The sequence below is a fragment of the Puma concolor genome, chromosome C1, assembly GCF_028749965.1.
Source record: "Puma concolor isolate L17-30 chromosome C1, mPumCon1.1.hap2, whole genome shotgun sequence".
In the NCBI taxonomy this organism is placed as follows: Eukaryota; Metazoa; Chordata; class Mammalia; order Carnivora; family Felidae; genus Puma; species Puma concolor.
Window position 1 is genome coordinate 87,134,693 of NC_141674.1, and position 18,760 is coordinate 87,153,452.

Sequence of the window (18,760 nt, forward strand, 5' to 3'; positions counted from 1 at the left end):
GGCCGTTCAGCCGGTAATGAGGCAGCAGATACTGCCTGTGGCTTGCACGTTTAAAGCTTTCTGCCTAATTTGCAGAATATTAAAGGGAAAACCTGGTAGAACATTAGAATAGTATTCCTTTAAAGGCAAACCCCAAAGAAGTCAGATCTACTGCCTGTTCCTCAAGGTATGATTCAGGCCTGTTTAGAGACACGCCCTTTCCAGGCCCCAATTCATTGTATTGTGTTGCAAATATAAGGCAAACGACGTGTTCCTTCCCACTACTAGAGAGCAAACTTCACCCAAAGGCTCCATTTCTCTCTCTTGTATAAAGCCTAAACCTTTTGATACCTCCCTGAGGCTTTTAAACAGTTAAACAGGTGATCTCATGGTTCCTGAGTTCAAGCCCCCACGTTGAACTCTGTGCTGACAGCTCAGAGCCTGGAGCCTGCTTCAGATTCTGTGTCTCCCTCTCTCTCTCTGCCCCTCCCCCACACATGCTCTGTCTCTCCCTGTCCCCAAAATAAACAAACACTAAAAAAAATTTTTTTTTAAATAAATAAACAACAGTTAAGCATGGCAATGTTGGGAATGGGTTGTCCAATGAGATACTTAGAGATGACAAAATCCTGGGATCCTAGAACTCCTTGAACTCAGAAAAAGCATCTGAAAGACTGACAGTTTTGCATACATAGATTTTTAAATCTCACATTTTGTAAGAGACAAGCCATTTAGCTCTTGTTTTATCACCAGCAATTTGAAGCTATCATTGAGACAGAAAATATGACCTGTGAAGTTTCATGGCATATGTAAAACCTTTCCCATTTTTCAAGTTACTCTCATTTGCTTAGTCATTTACTGAAATAAGATTTCTTGTGAGATAAAACACCACAACCACCACCTACACAAACAAATAAATCAATAACTAACTCTTCCCTCAAATACCTTATCACAAGAAATTCATTTGCTTCTTTCACAAATCAATTATTTGTATATTTGGAACTTGATGTCTTTGCAAGTTAATAATTGGTTGTTTAAATCAGGAGTAACTGCATTTGAACAAAGTTATTCCCATATTGGACCCATTCTTTTTTGAAGTTGGAACTTCAGGCAGTAAGGAGTTCATTATTCTTTGTTTGTATTTTGCTATTGTTAAATAATTTAAACAAGGAAGCCTTTGGATTGAGATGGCTTTAAGGTCCTAGCAGCCTACATGCATAAATGAAAATCTAAGCCTGTAAATGCCTCAAGGTTATGAATTTGAAACCTAAGGACAACCAATCATAACCAACCGAGACGTTAAACTACAGCCAGTCAAGAATTTCCTTACTTTGCTTCTACCTTTGCTCTATAAAGTCTCTCCCCCAGCTGCTGTCAGTGGATCCACCCTAACCACTTCTGATTTGTTGCTGCACTGATTCAAATAGATTTTTGCTTAAATAAACCCTTAACATTTTTGACATGCCTCAGTTTCTCTTTTAACAGTATGAACTGTTTCCCACTCCCCACTCCCCAGTCGGGTTAAGAAGGCGTTTGCAAAATCATATATTCTTAGAATTTCCCCATGACTTTGAACAACGATTCTGAGTAAGAGATGAATTCTTGTGCTGTGTAAGGTAATAATAATACTTACCCTATGGCACTGACATAAGGATAAAGTGAGTTAGTATGGGTGAAGTGCTTTTTATTTTTTATTTATTTATTTATTTATTTATTTAAAAAAATTTTTTTTTTAACGTTTATTTATTTTTGAGACAGAGAGAGATAGAGCATGATCGGGGGAGGGTCAGAGAGAGAGGGAGACACAGAATCTGAAACAGGCTCCAGGTTCTGAGCTGTCAGCACAGAGCCTGACGTGGGGCTCGAACCCACGAACTGTGAGATCGTGACCTGAGCTGAAGTCGGATGCTTAGCCGACTGAGCCACCCAGGCGCCCCTGAAGTGCTTTTTAAAAGAGTTCCTGACACATAATAGGCGCTCAGTGTAAGGTGGTTATAATTATTGCCTCATTGCTTTAGTCCTGATCATCATCATCTTTCACCTAAATAACAGCAATAACCTATTAATTTTTTTTTTTTGCCATCAGTCTTATCTCCCTCTAGCCTTTTTCCACAGAACAAGCCAGAATTATCCTTTTTGAGGTACAAATATGCTGCTCCCATTGCTTGACTTTAGTAGCTGCCTGTTACTCACAAGATATAATCTAAACTCTTTACTATTACAGTCTGGTTTCTCTTAGTTCTCTTGCCTTATCTTGTAATCCCTCAACCTCAAAATCCACATCTTTTAATTTTATTTGTAAACCCAATGTTTAAAAAAAATGAATTAGAAGCTTCAACTTGGTTTTCTTTTATTAATAATCAATTCATGAATTAGTGGATTAAAATTTCCCCTGCAATTAACTCCATTTATAAATTTAGTTATTTTATATTCCCTTGAGTGTTTCAAACCACATTAAAATTTTTTAAATCTCTTGATCTTAGGCGCCTTAAAAAACAAGTAAATGTGCTTTTTTTTATAACGGTAAAAAATACATAACATAAAACTTGCATTTTTACCATTTTTAAGTGCACAGTTAGTTCAGGGTCCTTAAGTGCATTCACACTGTTGTCCAGATATACTTTTAACTAGAGCTTTAAAAATAGTCTAAGGGCTTAAGCATATTTTGTAAGTTTGATTAAATCAAACTTATAAATGTTGAAAATTGGGTCTCCAAAAAATTCATATTCTGTCCACAATTTAGTTATTTTATATCCTTTATGTTAAAATAAAAATACCAGTTAGATATTTCAATGTGAAATCACAAGGCTTTTATGTCATATTCTCTTAAACATTTGGAACATAAAAAATACATTAAAGAAAACATTTCAAAAATTTACTTATGAAAATGGGTAAGGTTGTATTACCATCTTGATGCAAAGGAACAGCATCCTAGTAGGCCAATTTAAATATTCATTTTCTGCAGGCACATCATACAGGAAATGAGAATAGTCACATAACCAATGTTAGACTTGCCAAGAAAAAAAAATTCAAAGATTTGGAAATGGGCAAGAGGGATGATTGCCCTTTTAAAGGAATGTTAGGGATTTCCTTCAGAGATTATCTGACATTATAGGGCTATGCACCTTTGATTGTTTCTCTGTGACAATTTCAAAACCATAGAGCTAGAAATTAAGTTATAGAAAACTGGTATTTCTCAAGTGATTCTCATGCATAGCAATACAAGTGAATTATGTCGTGTAGAGATGTAACTTGTTTCTACTATGTGGAAAAAATAATTTCAAATATTTTGTTTTAAGTTATTAACCAGTTTTAATCTATTAGCAAATTCATTTTAGCAAGCTTGATTGCCTACACATATATATCTATCTGCTTTAAATTCACCTTTCAACCAGTTTTAACACCTTATTGATTTGCTCATTAATTAATGAGCTAAAATAAAGTGTTTGATAGTATTCATTTCATACTTTTATGAGTCATGTTCTTAATTTTGTAAAAATATATACTTCAGAAAATTAGATTTTTAAAATAGAATGTCTGATTAAAAATATCCTGGGGCGCCTGGGTGGCTCCATCAGTTAAGCTTCCGACTTTGGCTCAGGTCATTATCTCACGGTTCCTGGGATGTGACGGGCTCTGTGCTAACAGCTCAGAGCCTGGAGCCTGCTTGGGGTTCTGTGTCTCCTCCTCTCTCTGCCCCTCCCCTGCTCATGCTCTCTTTCTCTCTCTCTCAAAAATGTATAAACATTAAAAAATTTAAAAAAAAATCTTGACTGACAAGTGACAGCATGCTGAGAGTGAACTATTTACTAGTTGAACAAGTCATAATCCCTATGTTCTTTAGAAAATTTTTCACACAGTGGGGATTTATTCCCAGAAGAAGTCATTAATTACTGCATGGAAAACATTTCTGTTCCAGACCAGTGTTGAGAAAAGTTACAAACTTTTAGAATGTTTCCAAAAATTATTCACAACATTCTTGAGGTTACAGAACTACTTACCATTTCTGGCTGTCCTTGGAGAAGAGACCCAGGATGATTCAGCCAAGCCGCAGGTAAACATGCTGAATATTCCCATCTCTTTCTAAGGAATTTTTTAAGATATGCCTTTTTGGTGTGTATATGTTATGCATCTTTTCTTTTTTCCTTCCTTCCTTCCTTCCTTCCTTCCTTCCTTCCTTCCTTCCTTCCTCTCTCTCTTCCTCCCTCCCTCTCTCCCACCCTTTCTTTCTCTCTCTCTTCCTTCCTTCCTTCCTTCCTTCCTTCCTTCCTTCCTTCCTTCCATCCTCTATTTCTTTCTCCCTCCCCCACCCTTTCTTTCTCTTTTTCTCTCTTCTTTCTTTTTCTCTTTCTTTCTTTGTCTCTCTCTGTCTCTTTCTTTCTTTTGCCTTTCTATTTTTCATCCTCTGATTTTGATGGATAGAATCCCTTACTCGTTTAACTAGGTAGTGCTAATCTCTTTGCTGAATGTTTAAATTGAACAAATCTTTTTATTGCCTGATTGGTTTCTATTTCTCTTGCTCATTAGACACCATTCTTTCACTGACACCCATCTTCACTCTTTTCCAGCTCATACAGAGAACTACAGACATTGCCCCTAGTACACCAGGTTGTCCCTTGTCTTTAGATCTTTGTACCTAAACCTGCAATCATCCTGCCCCTACTTCTGAGATGAACTTCTCTGGGAGGTTTTTCTGCTTTGAAACTCAGGGTTAGGTTTATTTTGTGTGTGTGTTCTCATCACAGATGTATCTATCTCTCCTGCGGTGCTTATCACACTGCATTGTAAATACCTGTTGCCTTGCCTGCTATCTCTATTAGATAATCTTGAGGATGGGGACAACATCTTGTTCGCTGTTGGAGCTTTCACACTAAAGAGAGGCCCCATAGAAGGTGCTTAGTACATACTTATGAGAAAAAAAAAACAGATGAAGTTCAGGGAGCAGTTCTGAGACTTCAACACTATATTCTGATGGTGGAACAAAGATCAAACACTAGAAAAATAAATCCATGTTGTCAAAGCTCCTAAGGAATCTAAGGCCACTTTAGTAGCATTTTGCTAGTCTTGTCAGTTTACTGACCTTATCTAATTCATTCTTCATCAACCACTTTTATAGAAATATCCTAAGAGGACCAATGGCTAAAGGTACTTGTGACCTTATTAAAAGCGCTTATGGTTGCTGGATGAGTAACTTTAAAACAGAAATCAAGTTTTCTCTTGTCATAGAGAATGACACCAACTCTCCTCTGCTCATACAAAAGATTTAAGCCACGATAAATGATGAAACAATTTTAAGACATCATATTCCAGCAGCTGCTAGTTTGGTGTTTTCTCTTGCAGGCAGACACGGTTTCATAGAGTCTTTGCTGGTGTTAAAGGGAAGCCCTGACTCCAGGCCTTTTCCATAGGTGAGGTCTCGTTCCTGTCTTTTCGTTTTGTTTCACTCCTTAGAAATTTTTTTTGTAGAGTTTACTTTGGACTGTCCAAGATTTCCAGTGTTTCTGTTGCAATCCAGTTGGCTATGACCTAGAGACTTATAAAGAAAACAATTAGCATTTTATGTTTAGCTGCAATTTTCAGTGTATCAACCACATGTGATTGTACCATATTTCTGCTCAGTGACTCCCTAATTAGTAACAGTCACAGATGCTCTTGCTGCATTCTTGGAATCACTATCTGAACAAAAATAAAGCTAATGTGCTCTATTTTAGTTATAATAAATTTTCAGGTACCACACAAATCATGAAAATAGTCAATGACAACAGATGTTACCAATTACTTTGTAGTTCTGTATTGGGGGGGGAAGAGGGGGTTGAATATGCATAAGACATTTCTTTCTTTCTTTTATATTTATATTTTGTGATAAAATGGTAGCTGAAAGAAATGAGATAATTCAAAATTATTAACAGTATGTGTGAAATTGTACAGAATACTTCTATAATTCTAATGTTAAGGAAAGAGTTGATACTAATATATTACCTTAGGTAATTATGACTTATGTTTATTGTGTTTCAAGGGATGTGATTTGCTTTTAAGAGCCAGACAGATGCTACAAATCTTTCTTCCCAAGAAAAAACATTCTGAGATTCCTCTCAACAATTGTGAATTATTTGTTTTGAACATTGTGGATGTCTGGCATTCATTTTGTGTTATCCTGACCCTTTTGTAGCCAGGCATCAAAATCCGTTTTTCTAGTACTGTGGTTAGTCTGCCTGACAAGGATTTTAAAATGCATTTTAGTTTGGAACCATAGCTAATGTAGTTAATGAAAGTACTTTCTTACTTTCTATTCTGATGATGAGGAAGATGTCTGTGCAGTGAAAGTAGTTAGCTAGTAAAGAATATCATCTCATAGCCCATTGATATGTTATTTTATGAAATTAAGTGAGGTTTTCTTCTTTCTTGTAATTACTGTCTATCTTATTCCATATAGAATGTCAGATACTAGGAAGAATAATAGATACTTTAATTTTACTTTTTTAATTATCAAGAATTAAAAAAAAATATGACCTAACCCTTCAAGGGTGGGTATGATAAGAATGTTTACATTAAGTATTCCAGGTACTAGAAAAAGCTAATCTGAAAGTTACCAACTACTTTTAGAAAGAATTATTGGGTTGGGGCACCTGGTGGTTCAGTCAGTTAAGTTTCTAACTTTGGCTCAGGTCATGATCTCACAGCTTGTGAGTTCAATCTCTACCCTGGGCTCTGTGCTGACAGCTCAGAGGCTGGAGTCTGCTTTGGATTCTCTGTCTCCCTTTCTCTCTCTGCCCTTCCCCTGCTTGTGCTCTCTCTCTCTCAAAAATAAACATATAAAAAATAAACATTAAAAAATTGCTGGATTTATTTTAATTTATATAATATAGATGTATATTACACATATAATTAATGTTGACTTTTAATGTACCCGACTTCACCCATGAGGGGTTTCCAATTAGGGAATTGTGTAACAGTGTCTAAGATGACAAGAGTAGCAAGGGTTTTTGCTTTTTTTTTTTTTTTTAATTATCATTTATTTTGAGAGAGATAGAGAGAGAGCACGATGAGGGGAGAGGTAGAGTGAGAATCCCAACCAGGTTCTGCACTGACAGTGTAGAGCTCAATGTGGGGCTCGAAGTCATGAACCACAAGATCATAACCTGAGCCAAAACCAAAAGTTGGACGCTTAACCATCTAAGCCACCCAGGTGCCCCTGTTTTTAAATTTTCACCCCTACTTTAGTTTTTTTTCAAGACACTAGTCAATTTGGGGACATTGTGAGCCATTGTGGTATTGATGTAAGCTTCTTGCTGAAAAGGAGATTAGTTGGCTATAATAGGAATCTAGACATACCTTTTTAGTAGATTAATTGGATCAGTGGTTCCAGATCTTTACCCCTCCTCTAGCCCATGAACTTTGCTTTGTGACTTTGAAGTTGCCCTTACTTAAAGAGGTAAAGTTTCTCTCTGTCCCTAAATTCTGAATTTGGCCACGTGATTTGCAGATTTGGTATGTGTAGACGTTTGAAAAAGTGCTTGTATATTCCTGCTTCTGCTCTTGACCCTCTGCCTTTTCCACAGGAACACACCCAAGCTAGGCTGCTGGAGGAATGTAAGGGACATGTAGACAGAATCAGCCACTGACAGCCAGTCAACCCGACATGCAGGTGAGTCCAGTTGTTAGCAGAAGGCCCACTTCGTCTAACTTGCTCACATATAGACTTGTGGACTAATTAAAGGCTAATTTCTAGCATAGTTCATTCATAGTATCATTGTGGCAACAGGTAACTGATATAAATCTCATTCAAGATTTGTTTCTTTTGGGGGGAAATGAGAATTCCCAACTAATGGCTTCAGGGATACTTTCTTTTTCTTAGATTCAGACAGTTCAACCACTGGATAACGGAGGCCTGATAATTCCAGTTAGATAGGATTATAATTGTAGCTTAACCGTGAGGATCAATAGAGCATGTGTTTTAGGCCCCTGGTGCCTGCTTCAGGTGCAAGAAGAAGTTTTAGGCTGAATGCAAAGTATTAATTACCAGAGAACACAGAGTCAGGCATATATTTTTTGCTAATGGAATGTACTAAAACCTGATTACAAAAAATCCTAGGGGACTTGGGAAAAAAAGCTATAAGGGGCATTTTATAATGTCCCACTTGCACTGAGTTCTAAGTTAGGTCAGGGGGATTTAAAAGCTTAACATTATCCAAAGACTTTCTTGGTACATCAGGTGTTTATAAGGAATTTTCAGCATATTATCTATTCACTATATAATCACACACATAAATATATTTTTGCCCTCTCTAGAAAATTTTAGAGGGAGATTTATTTTATTTTTTCTTTCTTTTTAGTTTCTTAATACTACCACTTTTGGCTTTGGTATTTCCTTCCATTAAACAAAATACTAAGCTCCTACAGTCTATAATTTAAAAAAATATTTCAATGTTTATTTTTGAGAGAGAGAGAGAGAGAGAGCATGCGAGAGCATGGGGGAGGGGCAGAGAGAGAGGAAGAGAAAGAGAGAGTGGAAGAGGGGCAAAGAGGAAGACGCAGAATCTGAAGCAAACTCCAAGCTCTGAACTATCAGTGCAGACCCTGACTCAGGGCTGGAACTCACAAACCATGAGATCATGACCTGACCCGAGGTCGAGCGCTCAACCGACTGAGCCAGCCAGGTGCATCTACAGTCTACAATTTTAACCTCTACTTTTAAAATTAAAAATACTCTAGGGGCGCCTGGGTGGCGCAGTCGGTTAAGCGTCCGGCTTCAGCCAGGTCACGATCTCGCGGTCCGTGAGTTCGAGCCCCGCGTCAGGCTCTGGGCTGATGGCTCAGAGCCTGGAGCCTGTTTCCGATTCTATGTCTCCCTCTCTCTGCCCCTCCCCTGTTCATGCTCTGTCTCTCTCTGTCCCAAAAATAAATAAACGTTGAAAAAAAAATTTTTTTTTAATTAAAAATACTCTAGAAATTTATCATAAGCATGATATTTAATGGTTGTATAATACTTAGTTGCATGAATTTAGGCATAATTAACCATTTCCTCTTCTTTTCTACTCTATCACTATTCAAAGTTTTGCTGTAGCAATATTTTTTGTTTGTATTTCTTTCTGATTACCTTTTTATGATGGATTTCCAGAAGTGAGGTTATGGATTCAGATGTTATCAGTATCGTAAAGGCCTAAACTTCTGAATACACTTAGCCTAACTTTTTAAGAAAGGTTATGTTGCTTCTTGAAGTGTGTGAAATTGCTTTTCTTACAACAGACTTGCCAGCATTGAGTACATTCTTGAAAAATTACCCTATGATAGTATACATATATTATGAAATTTACAAAGCTCAATAATGCTAAAAAATAACAAAAGTGTAATTGTTTTCAATTGCAAAAAATAGTAACTTTTCTCAGATTAAAGATTATTATGTGGCTTTGAAACTGTGATAGAGCTAGAAAGGCAACATTCTTCCCCCCCACCCCATGCTTCTAGGTCAAGGGACCTAGAACAATGATTCATGATAGGATTCTAATTTCCAGCTAATTGAGGGCATGTCTTGAGGCTTTTAGTTTTGGAACTCTAGGTACATAAAGAAAAGGGAATGAGGTGACAACTACCACAGGGAAAGTAGCAACTGGCCCTAAGAGTGTGTGTCTGAAACTTCACAGTATAGAGGGAGGTACAGTTATGGATATTCAGACCATATTATAAGGCTTGAATGCTTGGATGTTATGATGCTTGAAAACAGGAGACGGTGAGATAGTGAGACTAGTAGAAGATTGAGGATACAACAGGCCTTGTTAGAATCCTGTCTCTGTCACTTATGAACAATGTTGTCTTGGGCAACCAATCTGAGCCTTATTTTTCTCATTTTCTAAAAAGAAGATAATATTTTTCTTATTTTCTAAAAAGAAGATAATTGTTTCTAAAAGAAGATAATAATAAAGTGTTCTGATGTAAGTAAATAACAACACAGTTTAAATGCACTTAGTGGGGCCCCTGGGTGGTTCAGTTGGTTGAGCCTCCAACTTTGGCTCTGGTCATGATCTCTGGGTTTGTGGTTTCGAGCCCCGCATCAGGCTCTGTGCTGACAGCTCAGAGCCTGAACCTGCTTCAGATTCTGTGCCTCCCTGCTTGTGTCTGCCCCTCCCTGCTTGTGCTCTGTCTCTCTCTGTCTCTCTCTCTCCCTCTCAAAAATAAACATTAAAAAATGAATAAATGCACCTAGTAATAACAGTTATCAAAAGGAAATGATGAATGGATTGGGTGTCATGGCATAGATTTAATGATGGGGTTCTGTAAAATTTGAAGCATCAGGAAGCCAAAGAATAACAGAAATTTGGGGGGATCTGCAAAACGTTGTGGACTAAGTGAAAAAAATTTTGGGCTCTGGTGGGCACTTGGGCATTTTTCCTTTTACCTGCATGATAACTCAGTCTCCCAGTGGTAATGCTTAATGGAGCAGTGACCAGATGTGAATACTTGGGCTGCCTTGCCTTGCTACATCTTTAATTTTATCCTCTAGTGAAATTACTGTTATCAGAAACCGTGTGTTTGGAACTACGAAATTAGAGAATTTTGGGCATTTATTGGGATTGCTCTAATTGAGGGCATCTAGGAGAAAGACAATAACTTGGTATGTCAAGCTGATATGGAGGTTGGGTCTGAGGGGCACCTGGGTGGCTCAGTGGGTTAAGCATCTGACTTCAGCTGGGGTCATGATCTCGTGGTTCTGTGAGTTTGAGCCCCACATAGGGCTCTCTGCTGTCAGTGTGGAGCCCACTTCACATCCTCAGTCTCCCTCTCTCTGCCCTTCTCTTGCTTGCGTGTGCGTTCTTTCTCTCTCTCTCTCACTCTCTCTCAAAAATAAACTTAAAAAAAAAAAAAAAGTTGACGTTGAGATATGGCTATGGCCAAAACCTGTTTTCAGAGAAAACAGGAGGCTAGAAAACAACACAGATGGTCTTTGCCTCAAACCCATTGTGGCTAAGAGACTGTTAAAAAAAATCTTTGTGGTTAACAGTTATCTAAAAACTGATAGAGAGGTAAGTTGTAATGAGACACAAATGGTTTGAGTTTTCTAATGCCCATATGCCAGGTCTAGACCTATCATTTTATATTCACAAGAAAAGAAATGTAAAACATGTGCTGGCATGTAATGCCACATTTGATTAATTTTGACTATTATTAGGATTGTCAGTAATTCCTGCAGCTAAATTTACTGTGTAGACATATGCATTGATTATTGAGATGGGCACATTGATGTGTCAGCTATGCCTGCCACTGGCAAATCATTTCAGCTCAATATAGAAAGGCAGAGTTTGATATCTTGTAAAAGTCTTTTAATAAAACCCTCTATTGGAACTAGCCCTATTTAAATGGACCATTATGATTAGGAAAGGGACTTTGGTTTCCCCAAAGAGGAGTCTTCTACTAATGAGGATTAATTTGAGAATTAGGGAAATTACTTAGAATCAGAAACAGCTGAGAGGAAATGGTTTTAAAGATTTGAATTGGGTTGAATGACTGTGGCTCAAAAATTGGAATTGTTCTTTGTAAGAAATGCCATTAACCCAAACTGAAGGATTAGCAGAGGATTGTGAAAAAGTAAATGAGGCAGTTCTCATTAAGATAGTTTCTTTGGACTGAGTAAAGACGAACGAAGCACTGTTCTTGTATTACTCACTGGTAAAGTGTTAGTTGGACAGAAAGATCCACACATATTTAATTTGTTTTTTTCTTATTTTTTTCTCTTGTACATTACATGTATTTTTCATTCCACAAGGGGATGTTTATAGGGCATCACTAAAAATGACACAGGAACTAGGACCATATACTTCTAGAGTGGATGGGATTTTCATTTGACTTTCTACCCTGTGACAGTCTTCCTGATAGTAAGTTGGTGTCTGTGCTGGAATAAATCCAGGTCGGAGAAATTCAGGATCTCACGAATCAGTCCATTTCCTTCGCCGATAGCACCAAATGTTAGCAAACTCTTCTTTGTGGGGCAAGAAAAATGGTTGCTGCACACCACCTGGGGTTTGCTCTAGGTAGCAGGAGAATCAATCTTCTGTTACATATCTACTCTGCTGTTCTGGGAGCAACAGTGATGGAGGAGAGCACAGTGACCTTAGAGCCCCTCTAAATTCTTAGAGAATTTCATTAGGAATTTGTGAAGTCCTAAATAAAAGCTTAAAAGTTAAGATTTAGGTGATTCTTTGAATAGTTAAGATGAAAGTCTGGCTAGCAGGCTTTTTTCTTTAGGAAAACAAATTTTCAAAAATTATGAAAGCAAGACCCAGGCTATATTAAAGGGGAGGAAATGCGTAAAAGAGAATAAAACTTAATAAAGGAATAGGGATTTGGCTTTGATCTGGGGTGATCTAAAGGCTGAGTTTGAGGTTCTGGGACTCAGGGAAGAAATCACTTTATAAGTGGTGTCCAAAAACATGGTGTGGGCAAATTAACTCTAAGAACATTGGTTTTTGATATTACAGGTTTTTGGTTCAGTTGGTTAGTTTCATACTGTAAAGCTTCTCAGCAAATGGAAGATTTCAGCAAAAGTATGTTTTGTAACAACAATAGATGATGGTGCTTTGTGAAATGAAAGGGGGATGGCGTGGGGCAAAAAAAAATCCAGGACAGTTGTAGGAAGAGGGTGAGGCAACCAGAGTAGCCTATGAGAAAACATCAGAGCAGGGGCGGCAGGTGAGAGCAGAGAAATGGCTTGTAGAATATAAGCACCTTCTTTGTCCCTCCAAGAAATCATGGAATTGTGGGGACGAGAGGAGTGTTATTTTGCTTGCCTACTAAAGGAAAATAAGAACACAGAAGCTCACAGAGGACTTGGAGTCATTTGGGTTACAGTAGCCAATGATTATATAGCACTGATTGATTTTAGTTTTTAGAAGCTTTCTCGAATAAGTTTAATACTATGTGCACAAGGACTTTTCTCAACCAACTGAGCCACCCAGGTGTCCCTTGCACAAGGCCTTTTCTTAAATATTTAAAAGCTGCCCTGCCTGTCCCCAGTTGGACAGATACAGCTCTATCAAGCATTCCACAAATACTTGGACTCCAGATCTTCTCCCCTCACCATCTTGGACTTGGTTCTCTGGACGTGCATTCTTTTCTCAATATCTCTCTTAAAATGTCATACTTAAAATGGAGCTTAGTATCCCAAGACTAGTCTATCCAATGAGATTCAATGAGAGAAGAAGCATGTGACCTCCCTTTTTCGGAGCTTTGTACTTCTAGCTTTGCATACTAAAACAGAATCAATTATAATTATGGACCCCTTATCACACTACTGACCCATATTCAACTTTGATTTAACAAAACACCTAATTTTTTGACACAGAGATATTTTTAAAAATATTTTTTAATGTTTATTTATTCTTGACAGAATGAGAGGGAGAGGGAGAGAGAGAGAGAGTGAGCGGGAGATGGGCAGAGAGGGAGAGGGAGACACAGAATCCAAAGCAGGCTCCAGACTCCAAGATGTCAGCACAGAGCCGGTGCAGAGATTGAACTCAAGAACCATGAGATCATGAACTGAGCTGAAGTCAGACGCTCAACCAGCTGAGCCACCCAGGTGCCCCAACACAGAGATATTTTTTATTCATATCTCCATTATTCTACAGTTGTGGAGTTCATATTTTTTAAGACTAAATTTTATTGTGCACATGTGGTCCATCTTGTTTCTTGAATTCACTCTGGATCTTGATTTATGCCCTGTAAAGATTTTATAAGGTTGCAAGATGTAAATACTTTCTTTTTCCCTTTTCCAGCTTTATTGAGGTATAATTAACAAATTGTAAGATATTTAAAGTGTACATCGTCGTGATTTGATGTACATGTACATTGGGAAAGGATTCCCACCATCTGGTTAATTAACACATTCATTACATAATTATGTAATTACTTAAATGACTTATTGGTGAGAATATTTAAGTTCTCCTCTCTTAGCAAATTTTAATGATAGAACACAGTGTTATCAACTATACTTTCCATGTTATACATTAGATCCTCAGATCTTACTCATCTTACAGCTGCAGACTTGTTGTTCCTTTTACCAACCTCACCCTATTTCCCACACCTGCCACATTTTGGCAACCACTTTTTTACTTTCTGTTTCTATAGGTTTGATTTTTTTTTTTTTTTTTTTACCATGAAGTATTTGTCTTTCTTAGTCTGGCTTATTTAACCTAGCATAATGCCTTTAAGTACCATTCGTGTTGTTGCAAATGGCAGGATTTTCTTCTTTCTCATGGCTGAATAATATTCCATTGTATATATACACTACATCTTCTTTCTCTACTCGTTTATTCATGAACACTTAAGTTTTTCCATATCTTCGTTATTGTAAATGATGCTGTAATGAACATGGGGGTGCAGGTATGTTTTCGAGTAGTGTTTTCAGTTCCCAAATAGGAGTAGAATTAGTGGATCATATAGTAGTTTTATTTTTAATTTTTTAAGGAACTTCCATACTGGTTTTCATAGTGGCTATGCCAATTTATAATCCCATCAAGGGTTCACTTTTCTCTATGTCCTTATTGACATTGTGATGTCGTTAGCTCATCTTTTTTGATGATAGCCATTCTGACAGATGAGGCAATACCTCATTGTGGTTTTGATTTACATTGCCTTGATGGTTAGTGATGTTGAGCACCTTTCCATGTATCTCTTAGCCATTTGTATGACTTCTTTGGAAAAACATCCATTTGGTTCCTTTGTCCTTTTAAAATGGATTATTTTGCTCTTGAGTTATATGAGTTTCTCATATAGTTTGGGTATTAACCCTGTATTTGATATATGGTTTGCAAATATTTTCCCCCATTCTGTAGGTTGCCTTTTCACTTTGTTGATGGTTTCCTTTGCTGTACAGAAACTTTTTAGTTTGATGTAGTCCTACTTGTTTATTTTAATCTACTTTCTTGTCAATGTTGAAAATACTGAAAAGAACAAGGCAGAAAATAAAACATGGCATGCCATTGTTTAGACACAGTTACTCAATCAACTACACATCTGTGTAAACATGCAACATTTGGCTCTCATGGTCTCTCTTAGTCATCTAGAGATTCTGGAGAATAAAACAGCCTCCATAATCAATAGAATCTCATGCCACATATTCTACAGTTTTAATTTCAATTAACAAAGAGATATAATGTTTCATTCAAATGGGAATATACTGTAACCTGCTTATGGATCTTCAGTTTCTTACAAATACTATGACCTCTTTCAAATTTATGGTATTAGGATTGTTTTTATTTTTTTTATTTTTTTTTTTTATATGAAATTTATTGTCAAATTGGTTTCCATACAACACCCAGTGCTCATCCCAAAAGGTGCCCTCCTCAGTACCCATCACCCACCCTCTCCTCCCTCCCACCCCCCATCAACCCTTAGTTTGTTCTCAGTTCTCAACAGTCTCTTATGCTTTGGCTCTCTCCCACTCTAACCTCTTCTTTTTTTTTTTTTTTTTTTGTTCCCCTCCCCCATGGGTTTCTCTTAAGTTTCTCAGGATCCACATAAGAGTGAAACCATATGGTATCTGTCTTTCTCTGTATGGCTTATTTCACTTAGCATCACACTCTCCAGTTCCATCCACGTTGCTACAAAAGGCCATATTTCATTTTTTCTCATTGCCACGTAGTACTCCATTGTGTATATAAACCACAATTTCTTTATCCATTCATCAGTTGATGGACATTTAGGCTCTTTCCATAATTTGGCTATTGTTGAGAGTGCTGCTATGAACATTGGGGTACAAGTACCCCTATGCATCAGTACTCCTGTGTCCCTTGGATAAATTCCTAGCAGTGCTATTGCTGGGTCATAGGGTAGGTCTATTTTTAATTTTCTGAGGAACCTCCACACTGCTTTCCAGAGCGGCTGCACCAATTTGCATTCCCACCAACAGTGCAGGAGGGTTCCCGTTTCTCCACATCCTCGCCAGCATCTATAGTCTCCTGATTTGTTCATTTTGGCCACTCTGACTGGCGTGAGGTGATATCTGAGTGTGGTTTTGATTTGTATTTCCCTGATAAGGAGCGACGCTGAACATCTTTTCATGTGCCTGTTGGCCATCCGGATGTCTTCTTTAGAGAAGTGTCTATTCATGTTTTCTGCCCATGTCTTCACTGGGTTATTTGCTTTTCGGGTGTGGAGTTTGGTGAGCTCTTTATAGATTTTGGATACTAGCCCTTTGTCCGATATGTCATTTGCAAATATCTTTTCCCATTCCGTTGGTTGCCTTTTAGTTTTGTTGGTTGTTTCCTTTGCTGTGCAGAAGCTTTTTATCTTCATAAGGTCCCAGGAATTCACTTTTGCTTTTAATTCCCTTGCCTTTGGGGATGTGTCGAGGAAGAGATTGCTACGGCTGAGGTCAGAGAGGTCTTTTCCTGCTTTCTCCTCTAAGGTTTTGATGGTTTCCTGTCTCACATTCAGGTCCTTTATCCATTTTGAGTTTATTTTTGTGAATGGTGTGAGAAAGTGGTCTAGTTTCAACCTTCTGCATGTTGCTGTCCAGTTCTCCCAGCACCATTTGTTAAAGAGACTGTCTTTTTTCCATTGGATGTTTTTTCCTGCTTTGTCAAAGATGAGTTGGCCATACGTTTGTGGGTCGAGTTCTGGGGTTTCTATTCTATTCCATTGGTCTATGTGTCTGTTTTTCTGCCAATACCATGCTGTCTTGATGATGACAGCTTTGTAGTAGAGGCTAAAGTCTGGGATTGTGATGCCTCCTGCTTTGGTCTTCTTCTTCAAAATTACTTTGGCTATTCGGGGCCTTTTGTGGTTCCATATGAATTTTAGGATTGCTTGTTCTAGTTTCGAGAAGAATGCTGGTGCAATTTTGATTGGGATTGCATTGAATGTGTAGATAGCTTTGGGTAGTATTGACATTTTGATAATATTTATTCTTCCAATCCATGAGCAGGGAATGTCTTTCCATTTCTTTAAATCTTCTTCAATTACCTTCAAAAGCTTTCTATAGTTTTCAGCATACAGATCCTTTACATCTTTGGTTAGATTTATTCCTAGGTATTTTATGCTTCTTGGTGCAATTGTGAATGGGATCAGTTTCTTTATTTGTCTTTCTGTTGCTTCATTGTTAGTGTATAAGAATGCAACTGATTTCTGTACATTGATTTTGTATCCTGCAACTTTGCTGAATTCATGTATCAGTTCTAGCAGACTTTTGGTGGAGTCTATCGGATTTTCCATGTATAATATCATGTCATCTGCAAAGAGCGAAAGCTTGACTTCATCTTTGCCAATTTTGACGCCTTTGATTTCCTTTTGTTGTCTGATTGCTGTTGCTAGAACTTCCAGCACTATGTTAAATAACAGCGGTGAGAGTGGGCATCCCTGTCGTGTTCCTGATCTCAGGGAAAAAGCTCTCAGTTTTTCCCCGTTGAGGATGATGTTAGCTGTGGGCTTTTCATAAATGGCTTTTATGATCTTTAAGTATGTTCCTTCTATCCCGACTTTCTCAAGAGTTTTTATTAAGAAAGGGTGCTGGATTTTGTCGAAGGCCTTTTCTGCATCGATTGACAGGATCATATGGTTTTTCTCCTTTTTTTTGTTAATGTGATGTATCACGTTGATTGATTTGCGAATGTTGAACCAGCCCTGCATCCCAGGAATGAATCCCACTTGATCATGGTGAATAATTCCTTTTATATGCCGTTGAATTCGATTTGCTAGTATCTTATTGAGAATTTTTGCATCCATATTCATCAGGGATATTGGCCTGTAGTTCTCTTTTTTTACTGGGTCTCTGTCTGGTTTAGGAATCAAAGTAATACTGGCTTCATAGAATGAGTCTGGAAGTTTTCCTTCCCTTTCTATTTCTTGGAATAGCTTGAGAAGGATAGGTATTATCTCTGCTTTAAACGTCTGGTAGAACTCCCCTGGGAAGCCATCTGGTCCTGGACTCTTATTTGTTGGGAGATTTTTGATAACCGATTCAATTTCTTCGCTGGTGATGGGTCTGTTCAAGCTTTCTATTTCCTCCTGATTGAGTTTTGGAAGAGTGTGGGTGTTCAGGAATTTGTCCATTTCTTCCAGGTTGTCCAATTTGTTGGCATATAATTTTTCATAGTATTCCCTGATAATTGTTTGTATCTCTGAGGGATTGGTTGTAATCATTCCATTTTCATTCATGATTTTATCTATTTGGGTCATCTCCCTTTTCTTTTTGAGAAGCCTGGCTAGAGGTTTGTCAATTTTGTTTATTTTTTCAAAAAACCAACTCTTGGTTTCGTTGATCTGCTCTACAGTTTTTTTAGATTCTATATTGTTTATTTCTGCTCTGATCTTTATTATTTCTCTTCTTCTGCTGGGTTTAGGCTGCCTTTGCTGTTCTGCTTCTATTTCCTTTAGGTGTGCTGTTAGATTTTGTATTTGGGATTTTTCTTGTTTCTTGAGATAGGCCTGGATTGCAATGTATTTTCCTCTCAGGACTGCCTTCGCTGCATCCCAAAGCGTTTGGATTGTTGTATTTTCATTTTCGTTTGTTTCCATATATTTTTTAATTTCTTCTCTAATTGCCTGGTTGACCCACTCATTCGTTAGTAGGGTGTTCTTTAACCTCCATGCTTTTGGAGGTTTTCCAGACTTTTTTCTGTGGTTGATTTCAAGCTTCATAGCATTGTGGTCTGAAAGTATGCATGGTATGATTTCAATTCTTGTAAACTTATGAAGGGCTGTTTTGTGACCCAGTATATGATCTATCTTGGAGAATGTTCCATGTGCACTCGAGAAGAAAGTATATTCTGTTGCTTTGGGATGCAGAGTTCTA

General features: G+C 37.6%; 1 long non-coding RNA gene across 1 annotated transcript in view; it reads left to right on the forward strand.

Moving 5' to 3' along the window:
- The first annotated feature begins 3,391 nt into the window (after positions 1-3,391).
- Positions 3,392-18,760, forward strand: part of LOC147578206 (uncharacterized) — a 34,965-nt gene continuing 19,596 nt past the window's right edge. Inside the window, exons 1-4 of the long non-coding RNA XR_015254222.1 lie at positions 3,392-4,033; positions 5,320-5,387; positions 5,996-6,080; positions 7,539-7,624. This is a non-coding gene — a long non-coding RNA (uncharacterized LOC147578206). The remainder of the gene's footprint in view (positions 4,034-5,319; positions 5,388-5,995; positions 6,081-7,538; positions 7,625-18,760) is intronic.